Genomic DNA, 13,915 nt, shown 5'->3' on the forward strand with positions numbered 1-13,915 from the left:
GTTGCTGCCGCTGCAGAGAGCCCCTGGGCAGCACCCCACGAGCGAACCTGAGCCTCGGGACCACAGGTAAGACCAAATTTTCTGCTGCAAGAAAGCTGCCTGGTGAACTCAAGACACAGGCCCACAGGAACAGCTGAAGACCTGTAGAGAGGAAAAACTACACGCCCGAAAGCAGAACACTCTGTCCCCATAACTGACTGAAAGAGAGGAAAACATGTCTACAGCACTACTGACACACAGGCTTATAGGACAGTCTAGCCACTGTCAGAAATAGCAGAACAAAGTAACACTAGAGATAATCTGATGGCGAGAGGCAAGCGCAGGAACCCAAGCAACAGAAACCAAGACTACATGCCATCATCGGAGCCCAATTCTCCCACCAAAACAAACATGGAATATCCAAACACACCAGAAAAGCAAGATCTAGTTTCAAAATCATATTTGATCATGATGCTGGAGGACTTCAAGAAAGACATGAACACACTTAGGGAAACACAGGAAAACATTAATAAACAAGTAGAAGCCTACAGAGAGGAATCGCAAAAATCCCTGAAAGAATTCCAGGAAAACACAATCAAACAGTTGAAGGAATTAAAAATGGAAATAGAAGCAATCAAGAAAGAACACATGGAAACAACCCTGGATATAGAAAACCAAAAGAAGAGACAAGGAGCTGTAGATACAAGCTTCACCAACAGAATACAAGAGATGGAAGAGAGAATCTCAGGAGCAGAAGATTCCATAGAAATCATTGACTCAACTGTCAAAGATAATGTAAAGCGGAAAAAGCTACTGGTCCAAAACATACAGGAAATCCAGGACTCAATGAGAAGATCAAACCTAAGGATAATAGGTATAGAAGAGAGTGAAGACTCCCAGCTCAAAGGACCAGTAAATATCTTCAACAAAATCATAGAAGAAAACTTCCCTAACCTAAAAAAAGAGATACCCATAGACATACAAGAAGCCTACAGAACTCCAAATAGATTGGACCAGAAAAGAAACACCTCCCGTCACATAATTGTCAAAACACCAAACGCACAAAATAAAGAAAGAATATTAAAAGCAGTAAGGGAAAAAGGTCAAGTAACATATAAAGGGAGACCTATCAGAATCACACCAGACTTCTCGCCAGAAACTATGAAGGCCAGAAGATCCTGGACTGATGTCATACAGACCCTAAGAGAACACAAATGCCAGCCCAGGTTACTGTATCCTGCAAAACTCTCAATTAACATTGATGGAGAGACCAAGATATTCCATGACAAAACCAAATTTACACAATATCTTTCTACAAATCCAGCACTACAAAGGATAATAAATGGTAAAGCCCAACATAAGGAGGCAAGCTATACCCTAGAAGAAGCAAGAAACTAATCGTCTTGGCAACAAAACAAAGAGAATGAAAGCACACAAACATAACCTCACATCCAAATATGAATATAACGAGAAGCAATAATCACTATTCCTTAATATCTCTCAATATCAATGGCCTCAACTCCCCAATAAAAAGACATAGATTAACAAACTGGATACGCAACGAGGACCCTGCATTCTGCTGCCTACAGGAAACACACCTCAGAGACAAAGACAGACACTACCTCAGAGTGAAAGGCTGGAAAACAACTTTCCAAGCAAATGGTCAGAAGAAGCAAGCTGGAGTAGCCATTCAAATATCAAATAAAATCAATTTTCAATTAAAGTCATCAAAAAAGATAAGGAAGGACACTTCATATTCATCAAAGGAAAAATCAACCAAGATGAACTCTCAATCCTAAATATCTATGCCCCAAATACAAGGGCACCTACATACGTAAAAGAAACCTTACTAAAGCTCAAAACACACATTGCACCTCACACAATAATAGTGGGAGATTTCAACACCCCACTCTCATCAATGGACAGATCATGGAAACAGAAATTAAACAGTGATGTCGACAGACTAAGAGAAGTCATGAGCCAAATGGACTTAACGGATATTTATAGAACATTCTATCCTAAAGCAAAAGGATATACCTTCTTCTCAGCTCCTCATGGTACTTTCTCCAAAATTGACCATATAATTGGTCAAAAAACGGGCCTCAACAGGTTCAGAAAGATAGAAATAATCCCATGCGTGCTATCGGACCACCACGGCCTAAAACTGGTCTTCAATAACAATAAGGGAAGAATGGCCACGTATACGTGGAAATTGAACAATGCTCTACTCAATGATAACCTGGTCAAGGAAGAAATAAAGAAAGACATTAAAAACTTTTTAGAATTTAATGAAAATGAAGATACAACATACTCAAACTTATGGGACACAATGAAAGCTGTGCTAAGAGGAAAACTCATAGCGCTGAGTGCCTGCAGAAAGAAACAGGAAAGAGCATATGTCAGCAGCTTGACAGCACACCTAAAAGCTCTAGAACAAAAAGAAGCAAATACACCCAGGAGGAGTAGAAGGCAGGAAATAATCAAACTCAGAGCTGAAATCAACCAAATAGAAACAAAAAGGACCATAGAAAGAATCAACAGAACCAAAAGTTGTTTCTTTGAGAAAATCAACAAGATAGATAAACCCTTAGCCAGACTAACGAGAGGACACAGAGAGTGCGTCCAAATTAACAAAATCAGAAATGAAAAGGGAGACATAACTACAGATTCGGAGGAAATTCAAAAAATCATCAGATCTTACTATAAAAACCTATATTCAACAAAATTTGAAAATCTTCAGGAAATGGACAATTTCCTAGACAGATACCAGGTATCGAAGTTAAATCAGGAACAGATAAACCAGTTAAACAACCCCATAACTCCTAAGGAAATAGAAGCAGTCATTAAAGGTCTCCCAACCAAAAAGAGCCCAGGTCCAGATGGGTTTAGTGCAGAATTCTATCAGACCTTCATAGAAGACCTCATACCAATATTATACAAACTATTCCACAAAATTGAAACAGATGGATCACTACCGAATTCCTTCTATGAAGCCACAATTACTCTTATACCTAAACCACACAAAGTCCCAAGAAAGAAAGAGAACTTCAGACCAATTTCCCTTATGAATATCGATGCAAAAATACTCAATAAAATTCTGGCAAACCGAATCCAAGAGCACATCAAAACAATCATCCACCATGATCAAGTAGGCTTCATCCCAGGAATGCAGGGATGGTTTAATATACAGAAAACCATCAACGTGATCCATTATATAAACAAACTGAAAGAACAGAACCACATGATCATTTAATTAGATGCTGAGAAAGCATTTGACAAAATTCAACACCCCTTCATGATAAAAGTCCTGGAAAGAATAGGAATTCAAGGCCCATACCTAAACATAGTAAAAGCCATATACAGCAAACCAGTTGCTAACATTAAACTAAATGGAGAGAAATTTGAAGCAATCCCACTAAAATCAGGGACTAGACAAGGCTGCCCACTCTCTCCCTACTTATTCAATATAGTTCTTGAAGTTCTAGCCAGAGCAATCAGACAACAAAAGGAGATCAAAGGGATACAGATCGGAAAAGAAGAGGTCAAAATATCACTATTTGCAGATGACATGTTTGTATATTTAAGTGATCCCAAAAGTTCCACCAGAGAACTACTAAAGCTGATAAACAACTTCAGCAAAGTGGCTGGGTATAAAATTAACTCAAATAAATCAGTTGCCTTCCTCTATACAAAAGAGAAACAAGCCGAGAAAGAAATTAGGGAAACGACACCCTTCATAATAGACCCAAATAACATAAAGTACCTCGGTGTGACTTTAACCAAGCAAGTAAAAGATCTGTACAATAAGAACTTCAAGACACTGAGGAAAGAAATTGAAGAAGACCTCAGAAGATGGAAAGATCTCCCATGCTCATGGATTGGCAGGATTAATATAGTAAAAATGGCCATTTTACCAAAAGCAATCTACAGATTCAATGCAATCCCCATCAAAATACCAATCCAATTCTTCAAAGAGTTAGACAGAACAATTTGCAAATTCATCTGGAATAACAAAAAACCCAGGATAGCTAAAGCTATCCTCAACAATAAAAGGACTTCAGGGGGAATCACTATCCCTGAACTCAAGCAGTATTACAGAGCAATAGTGATAAAAACTGCATGGTATTGGTACAGAGACAGACAGATAGACCAATGGAATAGAATTGAAGACCCAGAAATGAACCCACACACCTATGGTCACTTGATTTTTGACAAAGGAGCCAAAACCATCCAATGGAAAAAAGATAGCATTTTCAGCAAATGGTGCTGGTTCAACTGGAGGGCAACATGTAGAAGAATGCAGATCGATCCATGCTTATCACCCTGTACAAAGCTTAAGTCCAAGTGGATCAAGGACCTCCACATCAAACCAGACACACTCAAACTAATAGAAGAAAAACTAGGGAAGCATCTGGAACACATGGGCACTGGAAAAAATTTCCTGAACAAAACACCAATGGCTTATGCTCTAAGATCAAGAATCGACAAATGGGATCTCATAAAACTGCAAAGCTTCTGTAAGGCAAAGGACACTGTGGTTAGGACAAAACGGCAACCAACAGATTGGGAAAAGATCTTTACCAATCCTACAACAGATAGAGGCCTTATATCTAAAATATACAAAGAACTCAAGAAGTTAGACCGCAGGGAAACAAATAACCCTATTAAAAATGGGGTTCAGAGCTAAACAAAGAATTCACAGCTGAGGAATGCCGAATGGCTGAGAAACACCTAAAGAAATGTTCAACATCTTTAGTCATAAGGGAAATGCAAATCAAAACAACCCTGAGATTTCACCTCACACCAGTGCGATTGGCTAAGATCAAAAACTCAGGTGACAGCAGATGCTGGCGAGGATGTGGAGAAAGAGGAACACTCCTCCATTGTTGGTGGGGTTGCAGACTGGTAAAACCATTCTGGAAATCAGTCTGGAGGTTCCTCAGAAAATTGGACATTGAACTGCCTGAGGATCCAGCTATACCTCTCTTGGGCATATACCCAAAAGATGCCTCAACATATAAAAGAGACACGTGCTCCACTATGTTCATCGCAGCCTTATTTATAATAGCCAGAAAATGGAAAGAACCCAGATGCCCTTCAACAGAGGAATGGATACAGAAAATGTGGTACATCTACACAATGGAATGTTACTCAGCTATCAAAAACAACCAGTTTATGAAATTCGTAGGCAAATGGTTGGAACTGGAAAATATCATCCTGAGTGAGCTAACCCAATCACAGAAAGACATACATGGTATGCACTCATTGATAAGTGGCTATTAGCCCAAATGCTTGAATTACCCTAGATCCCTAGAACAAACGAAATTCAAGACGGATGATCAAAATGTGAATGCTTCACTCCTTCTTTAAATGAGGAAAAAGAATACCCTTGGCAGGGAAGGGAGAGGCAAAGATTAAAACAGAGACTGAAGGAACACCCATTCAGAGCCTGCCCCACATGTGGCCCATACATATACAGCCACCCAATTAGACAAGATGGGTGAAGCAAAGAAGTGCAGACCGACAGGAGCCGGATGTAGATCGCTCCTGAGAGACACAGCCAGAATACAGCAAATACAGAGGCGAATGCCAGCAGCAAACCACTGAACTGAGAATAGGACCCCCGTTGAAGGAATCAGAGAAAGAATTGGAAGAGCTTGAAGGGGCTCGAGTCCCCAAAAGTACAACAATGCCAAGCAACCAGAGCTTCCAGAGACTAAGCCGCTACCTAAAGACTATACATGGACTGACCCTGGACTCTGACCCCATAGGTAGCAATGAATATCCTAGTAAGAGCACCAGTGGAAGGGGAAGCCCTGGGTCCTGCTAAGACTGAACCCCCAGTGAACTAGTCTATGGGGGGAGGGCGGTAATGGGGGGAGGGTTGGGAGGGGAACACCCATAAGGAAGGGGAGGGGGGAGGGGGATGTTTGCCCGGAAACCGGGAAAGGGAATAACACTCGAAATGTATATAAGAAATACTCAAGTTAATAAAAAAAAAAGAAATAAATAGATAAAGAAAAAAAAAAAGAATTTGTTCTCTAGCTCTTGTGATAAATGCCGTGTGTGCTAGGACCAGTAACCTATGGAAGACTTCATGAGCTCATACCACTCTCCACCTCACTTTGTGGAAGCTGGTGTTTTTAGAGTGTGATAAACTTCAGGTGAATGGATGCATTCAGCTGCACCACGCTCCAGAGTGGGCTACACAGCAGTCATATTGAGTCCTTGCTGGGAAGAGAAGAAATCCAGAAGAGGGAGATGGTTGGGTTGGGGGAAGAATCATAAAATACTTAGAGGATATAAGATGGTAAGAATTATGGGGAACTGGAAAACAGAGCCAAAGGAAGAATGAGCACAGAGCAAACTGGGAAGGACAAAGTACAAAGGCACGTGGGTTTTGCCATCTGCGTGTTCTCTGGACAATCTCCCTTGCCCTCATTTCTGGGAGAAAACTCTTCCTCCACCCCCTTGTAATGTTTCATTCTTGAAGGAAAGCAGCAACACAACTTCATCAGTGAATTTCCCCATTGGAATTGGTTCATCCTTTAATGCCTCTGGGAAATCCCCAGCTGGGGAATGTCCTGCTCTCTGCTGAGAGACAGCAGGAAAGTAGGTTGTCCTCTGTTTTCTCGTTGCTACAGCTCTTCTAAGTGTGGCTGATTGTTGAGTGAAGACACAGGACACTTCTGGTGTGTATGTATGCTTTGTTCACTATGGGTGTTGTCGGGAGTGTCCTGAAAAGAAGAAGGGCATGCACAATGGCTCTTTGCTTCCTCTTTGACTAGCCTTATGATCATAGGGATACACTAGGCCATTGGAAGATGAGAACAATGTGTCTATGTTGTGTTCACATCTATTCCTATTTAGTCCTAGAGGGAAATCAGCAAGGGTAGAGAATGGGACCGTAACTGGACAAAGCTGCTGAGCCTGTGTTGTGAAGCAATTCCTTGCTGTTACATTAAGCAATAGGATGCCATGTTCTGGTTATACCTTTTTGATGCAATGAATCTATAATATTTTACCTCAAACCTCAATATATTACGTTTCATCCTCTTTTGGAGAATCTGGCATGGGAGGGATCACTTCTTCATAAGGATTTGTGAACCTCTTCCAGTTTTCATTGACCAGGGGTACACCATCACCTCTGAGACTGTCAGCCCATAGTTCAGATTGACTTTTATTAAGAGGCTAAGCTGCCTCTTCTGACACCCCACAGTGAGCAGGGTACACACCTGCTACAACCTGTCTTCTGAACTGTTGTATGACAACAGAGTCAAATACAACAGTGAAATATAAGCCTACTCCTAAGATCCATACGTTGTTGTTTTTTTTTTTTTTTGCACCATCATAAAGTTGTCCTAGGAAGAGATCAGGTGCACCAATAGGGTAAGCACCATGCTGCCAGTTCAGCATTTGCCCAGGTTTGTCTTGAGTTGAAGGCCAAAGTCGATGCTTTTGACTTTTCCGTTCTTCTCTAACAAAATATAATCTGGTTTCGGGTCACTGTGAACTTATACAGTGCCCATAGCCATAGATAAAGCCTGCTAACATTTGCCTAAATATTTCCTTGGCTCCTTCCTCCTCTCGGTGGAAAGATTTTCAGATGTATTTGTAAAGCTCTAAAATTTCAACCAGTTTCACGATAAGTTATTAGAATTGTCTCAGACTCAATTGGAGAAGCAAGATGATGTTGGGGTGGATGAAAAACTTCATTATATTTGCCATGGTCATGTTTGGCTGGCACCATTGCTTCTTCTTTGCATGCACTTTGATAACCCCTGTAGCAGAACTTCCACTGTCCCAGCACCTGAACTATCCCAAGACCTCCACAGTCAAAGGACCAATATTGTGGTAGGGCGTCTGTGGTCAGGCAACTCCTCTGTCTCAGACCCTCCAAATTGCAAGACCTTTACAGGCACTGGAAGACACTGTCCATAAACTTCCACTGTTCGAATACCTCAACTATAACAAGGACCTCTACTATTGTACAACCCCCTTGTCATAGCACGTCTATTGTTACAAAGTATTCCACTGTCAAAGGACCTCCAGGGTCTCAGCCTCTCCACTGTTACAGGATCTCTACTGTCTTAGGACCACTGCTGTTGGAGGACCTCCTGTCTCTCAGCAACTTCAGTTTGTTGGAGCTCTCCTATCAGAGGACATTTACATTTGCTGTACTTCCAGTGTCACAGCTGTTATAAGAACCTCCATTCTCACAGGACCTCCAGTGCGTCAGTACCTCCACTGTCCAAGGACTTTTATATTGTAGGACCCCTACTGTCCTACAGAATGTCCACTGTCGCTAGATTTCCACTGACACAACACCGCAACCATTACAAGAACTGCAATTTTGGCATGACCTCCAGTGTTCCAGCCCCTCCAGTGTCATAGGACCTCCACTATCACAGGACGTCCACTGTCTCACCAACGTCAATTTAAAGGACCTCTACTATAACAGGATATCCACTGTAGCTGGACTTACACTGTTGCAGTACCTCAACTGTTGCAGGACCAACAAGGTTGCAGGACATAGACCCTCTCAGCAGCTAGAATTTGCAGGACCTCTACTGGTACAAAAATTCCACAGTTGCTGGAGCTCCACTGTCACTGCAAATGCACTGTCTCATGATATTCACTGTTGCTGGACCAGTAGTGTGGCAGCACCTCCATTTTTGCCAAGCCCCTCCACTGACGCAAGACTTCCACTTTTGTAGCACCTTCACTGTCCAAGAAAACCAACTCCTGCAGGATCTCCATTGTCTCAGGGCATTCACTAATGCCAGCCCTCCAATGTTGTAGGATATCCACTTTCACAACAGCTAGAATCTTGCAGGACCTCTACTGGCAAAGACAGTCCACTGCTGCTGGCTCTCTATGGTCAGTGCCAATGCACCGATTCATGACCTCCATTGTCACAGGACCTCCACTTTTGTAGGACCTTCACTGTCCAGGCAAACTGCAGGATCTCCAGTGTCTCAGGACATTTACTGGTGCAGAGCCTCCCTTTATTCCAGACTTCAACTATTCCAAGGTCATCTACACTGTCTTAGGACCTCCAATATTGCAGGACCTCAAATGTCCCAGGACCTCAGGTGACATAGCACCTCCATTGTCCCAACACCCTTACTGTCCCAGAACCTCAATTTTCCCACGACCTATTCAGTTGCATGACCTCCAAAGTTGGAAGAACTGCACCGTATGAGAGCCTCAACTGTTGCAGGACCTCCAATGTTGTAGGAACACAATATTCCTACACTGGACCTACACTGTCCATCACCTTCACTTTCCTAGCACCTCCACTCTCACAGGACCTACACTGTTGCAGGAACTCCATTGTCTGAGCACCTGCATGTCTCAGGACCTCGAATGATCCAGAAACTCTAATGGTGCAGGACCTCCACTGTCACCAGACTTCCACTGTCTCAGGACATCCACTCTATCACCAACTAGACTTTTGCAGAACTTCTACTGGAACAGGATCTCCATTGTGGCTGGTCTTACATTGTCTAAGGCCTCCACTATCACAGACTTTCAGATGAATTTGTAAAGCTGTAGAACTTCAAAGAGCTCCATGAGAAGGTATAGACGTGTCTCAGACTCAATTCCTTGGTGAAGCAATATGAATTTGGGGTGGATTAATATCTTCATTATATTTGCCATGGTCTGGTCTGGGTGGCATCCTTGCTGCTTCTTTCCATGCATTTTGATAACCATTGTAGCAGTACTTCCACTGTCCCAGAACCTGCACTACCCTAAGAACTCCCTTGTCACAGGACAGCCACTGTGGTAGTACCTCGGCTGTCAGGAAACTCCACAGACTCAGTACCTCCAAACTGCAAGATCTCTACTGGCACAGGAATTCTACTGTCCCTGAACATCCACTGTCACAGCACTTCAACTGTTTCAAGGACCTCTATTGTCGCAAGACCTCCTATATCACGGTTATAAGGACCTGCATTGTCAAAAGACCTCCATTGTCTCAGCCCTTCCACTTTCTCAGGACCTCCAAGCTGCAGGAACTCTACTGGCACAGGTTATCCATTGACACTGCTTTTCCACTGTTGCAGGACCTCAACTGTTATAAGGACCTCCACTGTGGCAGGACCTTCAGTGTCTCATCAACTTCACGGTGAGCAACACCAATGTGCAAGACCTCTACTAGCACAGGATATGCACAGTATCTATACTTAGACTGTTGCAGTACCTTAACTGTTGCAGGACCTCCAATTTAGAACATGCACTCTTTTAGCAGCCAGACTTTTGCAGGACCTCTACTGGCACAGTAATTCCTCTGTTGTTGGACCTCCACCGTCAGTTCAATGGCACTGACTCATGACATCCACTGTTGCAGGACCTCCAATGTTGAAGGATGTTCACTGTTGCAGGGCATTCCCTGTCAAAGGACCTCTGTTGATGCAGGATCTCCACTTACACTGTTCTAGCAAACCAACTATTGCAGAACCTACAGTGTTGGAACAACTGCATTGTATCAGGTCATTTACTGTTGCATGACCTGTAGTGTGGAAACACCCCCATTTTTGCCAGATCTCAGCTGTCCCAGGCCCATCTCCACTGACTGAGGACCTCCAATAATGCAGGACATCCAATATTTCAGGACCTCAAATGTGCCACGACCTCAACTGATGAAGGATCTCCAATATCGCAGCACCAAAACAGTCACAGGACCTCCATTGTCCCATCACCTTTACTGGCCCAGCACCTCCACTCTCACATGACCTACAATGGTGCATAAACTCCAATGTCCGAGCAACTGCACTGTCTCAGGACCTCGATTGTTCCAGAACCTCCAATGGTGCAGGACCTCCACTGTCACCAGATCTCCACTGTCTTAGAACATCCACTCTATCACCAACTCGACTTGTGTAGAACCTCTCCTGGCACAGCATCTCCATTGTGCCTGGTCTGACATTGTCTCAAAACTTCAGCTATCACAGGAATTCCACTGTAGCAGGACCTCCTCTGTCTAAAGACAACCCCTATTGCAGGACCTTTACTGTGCAAAGAACTCCACTGTTGCAGGACATCCATTCTTGCAACACCTGCATTGTCTCAGGACCTCCACTGTACCAATCCCATCTCCAATGTCTCAGGACGCCCACTCTTTCAGGACCTCCACTGTTGCATGATCTTGAATGTAAAAGGACCTTCGCTATCTCAGTGCCTCCACTGTTGCATGAACTACAATGTCTCTCAGTGCCTCCACTGTTGAAGGACCTACAATGTCACGGGTGCTGCACTGTTTTATCAACACCACTATCACTTATTACAAGGCTTTGCTGGTTATTTATTTTGAAGCTTAATGGAGAATGATGTTACTTTTGACAAAATAAGAATTTGTTCCAAACCGCTTGTGATTAATTGCCATATGTGCAAGGATCATTTGCCCCTAGAAGATTGCATGAATCCATAGGCCTCTAGACCTCACCTTGTGGGAACCGTTTCCTTTTGGTGGTGATACCGTCCTGGTAAAGGCATGGGGTAACAGGACAACTCTGAAGTCTGGGGTACACATCAGTCATATTGAGTCCTTGTTCGGAAGAGGAGAAATCTAGAAGAGGGAGAAGAATTGGCGGAAGAATCATACAGTACTTAAAAAGTTAAGACAGAAACGATTTTGCAGAAATGGATACCAGAGACAGAGCTAAGCAACACAGAGCAAACTGGGTAGAACAAAGCACAAAGGTACCTGTCCTTGCCTGCCTGCCGCTTATTTTTTGGATGCTGTCTCCAGCCCTCATTTCTCAGGAGAGAAACTGTCCTGTCCCAGGAGAGTTTTCTTGCTTGATTGAGCACAGGAACACTGCTTCATTTGGATATTCCTAATTTCTTGGACCATCCCTTGAATCCTCTTAGCCAGCCACTGATGGGGACAGACTCGCCCTCTCCTCATGCACAGAGAGATAATAGGTTGTCTTCTGTGTTTTCATTGATGCTTCTGTTCAGCCTGAGGCTGCTTGTTGAATGAAGGAAGAAGACAATCTGGCATGTATGTTTTGTCCAGGTCATCTGTAGTGGCCTGAGAAGAAAGCCAGTCCCAGTGGTTCTTCTGAAAGCTCTATGACTAGAATATGGACAAAGGCATAAATGAGGCCATGGGGTTGACAAGTCCAATGTGTCAATGGTGGGTTGGTTTCCACTCCTCTGCAGTCCAGTCCTAGAGGGACAGCAGCATAATCATTAAGGGTAGGGAATGGAGCCATTACTAGACTCACTGTCTGAGCCTGGGTATGAAGCCAGGCATCAGAATAGCCTGTCCTTCCAGTAAGCAGTTGGATGCCATGATCCGCTTAGACTTTCTTTGATGTAAAGAATCTTTGTCTTGTGTTTTGAATAGAACATGTTGCACTACTTCCAAAATTCCAAGGTGTGGCCTGAGAGGTATCATTTCTTCATAGGGATTTGGGAAACGCTCCCAATCTTCTTTGAAACAGGGGTGCATTATCATGTCTATGACTGATATTTCTGGGTTTGACTGTTATTAAATGCTAAGCAGGTCATCTAGCTCTCTTGACATCCCACAGTGGTCAAGATGCACACCTGCCACAACCTGTCTTTTCAGCTCCTATATTAAAACAGAGGTAACTTTTTCAGCTACCATAAAATGTAAGACTAACATTCATATGTGGTTCTTTGGACCATCATAAGTATAACCCAGGAAGAGTTCAGGGGCATCAAAAGTGTTAGCACCGTAGTACATGTTCAGCATTTGCTCTGGTTTGTCTTGGGTACTAAGGCCAATGTCGATGATTTTGACTTTATTGTTCTTATCCACCATTTTATTTGTTTTGAAGTCCTGTATTTATTCTGTGCCCCTGACAGTAGATCCAGGCTGCTAATATCTGCATAAGTATTTCCCATGCCTTGTCTTTCACTATGTAGCCATACTTTCAGATACATTTATGAAGACATTGAACCTCACACAGCTCCATGACAAGGTATCTACTTGTTTTCGTCTCAATTATTGAAGATGATGTTGGAGTGGTTAACCACAATTGTCATCATTGCCATGGTCATTATTGGATGGCATAAGTGCTTCCTCCTCACAAGGACTTGGAGGCCACTGTAGCAGGACATCCACTGTCTTAGCACCTGCTTTTTCCCCACACCTCCACTGTGCTGACTGTCCAAGCCTATTTTGTGCTGTCTTGCCTGTGAACTTCCTGCCTTTGCAGAAGGAAGTAGGATGCCATGGTCTGGTTATAATTTTGTTCAGTTGAAGTGTCCTTAGTTTCCAGCACTTGGAATCCTATATATTCCATTGCTCTTATACTTACAGGGTCTGGCCTGAGGGGGATCAGTTGCTCATAGGGATTTGGGAACTGCGTCTAGCCTTAGTTGAACTAGGGTTGCATCATGACCACAGTGACTTTTGGCCTATATCTAGGGTTGACTGTCATTAGGAGGCTAAGTAGGTCCTTCTGACACCACACCAGAGGCACCACACACTCCTGCTACAACCTGTCTTCTCAACTCTAGAATGAAGAGAGAGTCAAATGGAAACTTTCTGACTGCCATGAAATATAAAACTCCACCTAAGCGTCAAATTTAGTTCTTTGGAACGTCATAAAATTTGCCAAAGAAGAGTTCAGGAACACAAAAAGTATAAGTACTGCAGTGCTGGTTCATCATTTACCCTGATTGGAATGGGATACTAAGGCCAAAGTTGGTAATTTTGACTTTCCCATTGATGTACAACACAATATTCTTTGGCTTTAGGTGCCTGTGAAATATTGTGTGCCCATAGCAGTAGCTCATCACAGCTATTATTTACACAATATTTTGCTGGCCTTGCCTTGCTCTAGATAGCCATACTTTTGGGTGTATTTGTAAAGCTGTTGCCCTTCAACCAGCTCCATGAAGAGATGTATTGTTTTGGTCTATATTACTTGAAGAATCGAGATGATGTTGGGGT

This window comes from Rattus norvegicus, unplaced genomic scaffold, assembly GCF_021556685.1.
Source record: "Rattus norvegicus strain SHRSP/BbbUtx unplaced genomic scaffold, alternate assembly SHRSP_T2T haplotype2-0000033, whole genome shotgun sequence".
In the NCBI taxonomy this organism is placed as follows: Eukaryota; Metazoa; Chordata; class Mammalia; order Rodentia; family Muridae; genus Rattus; species Rattus norvegicus.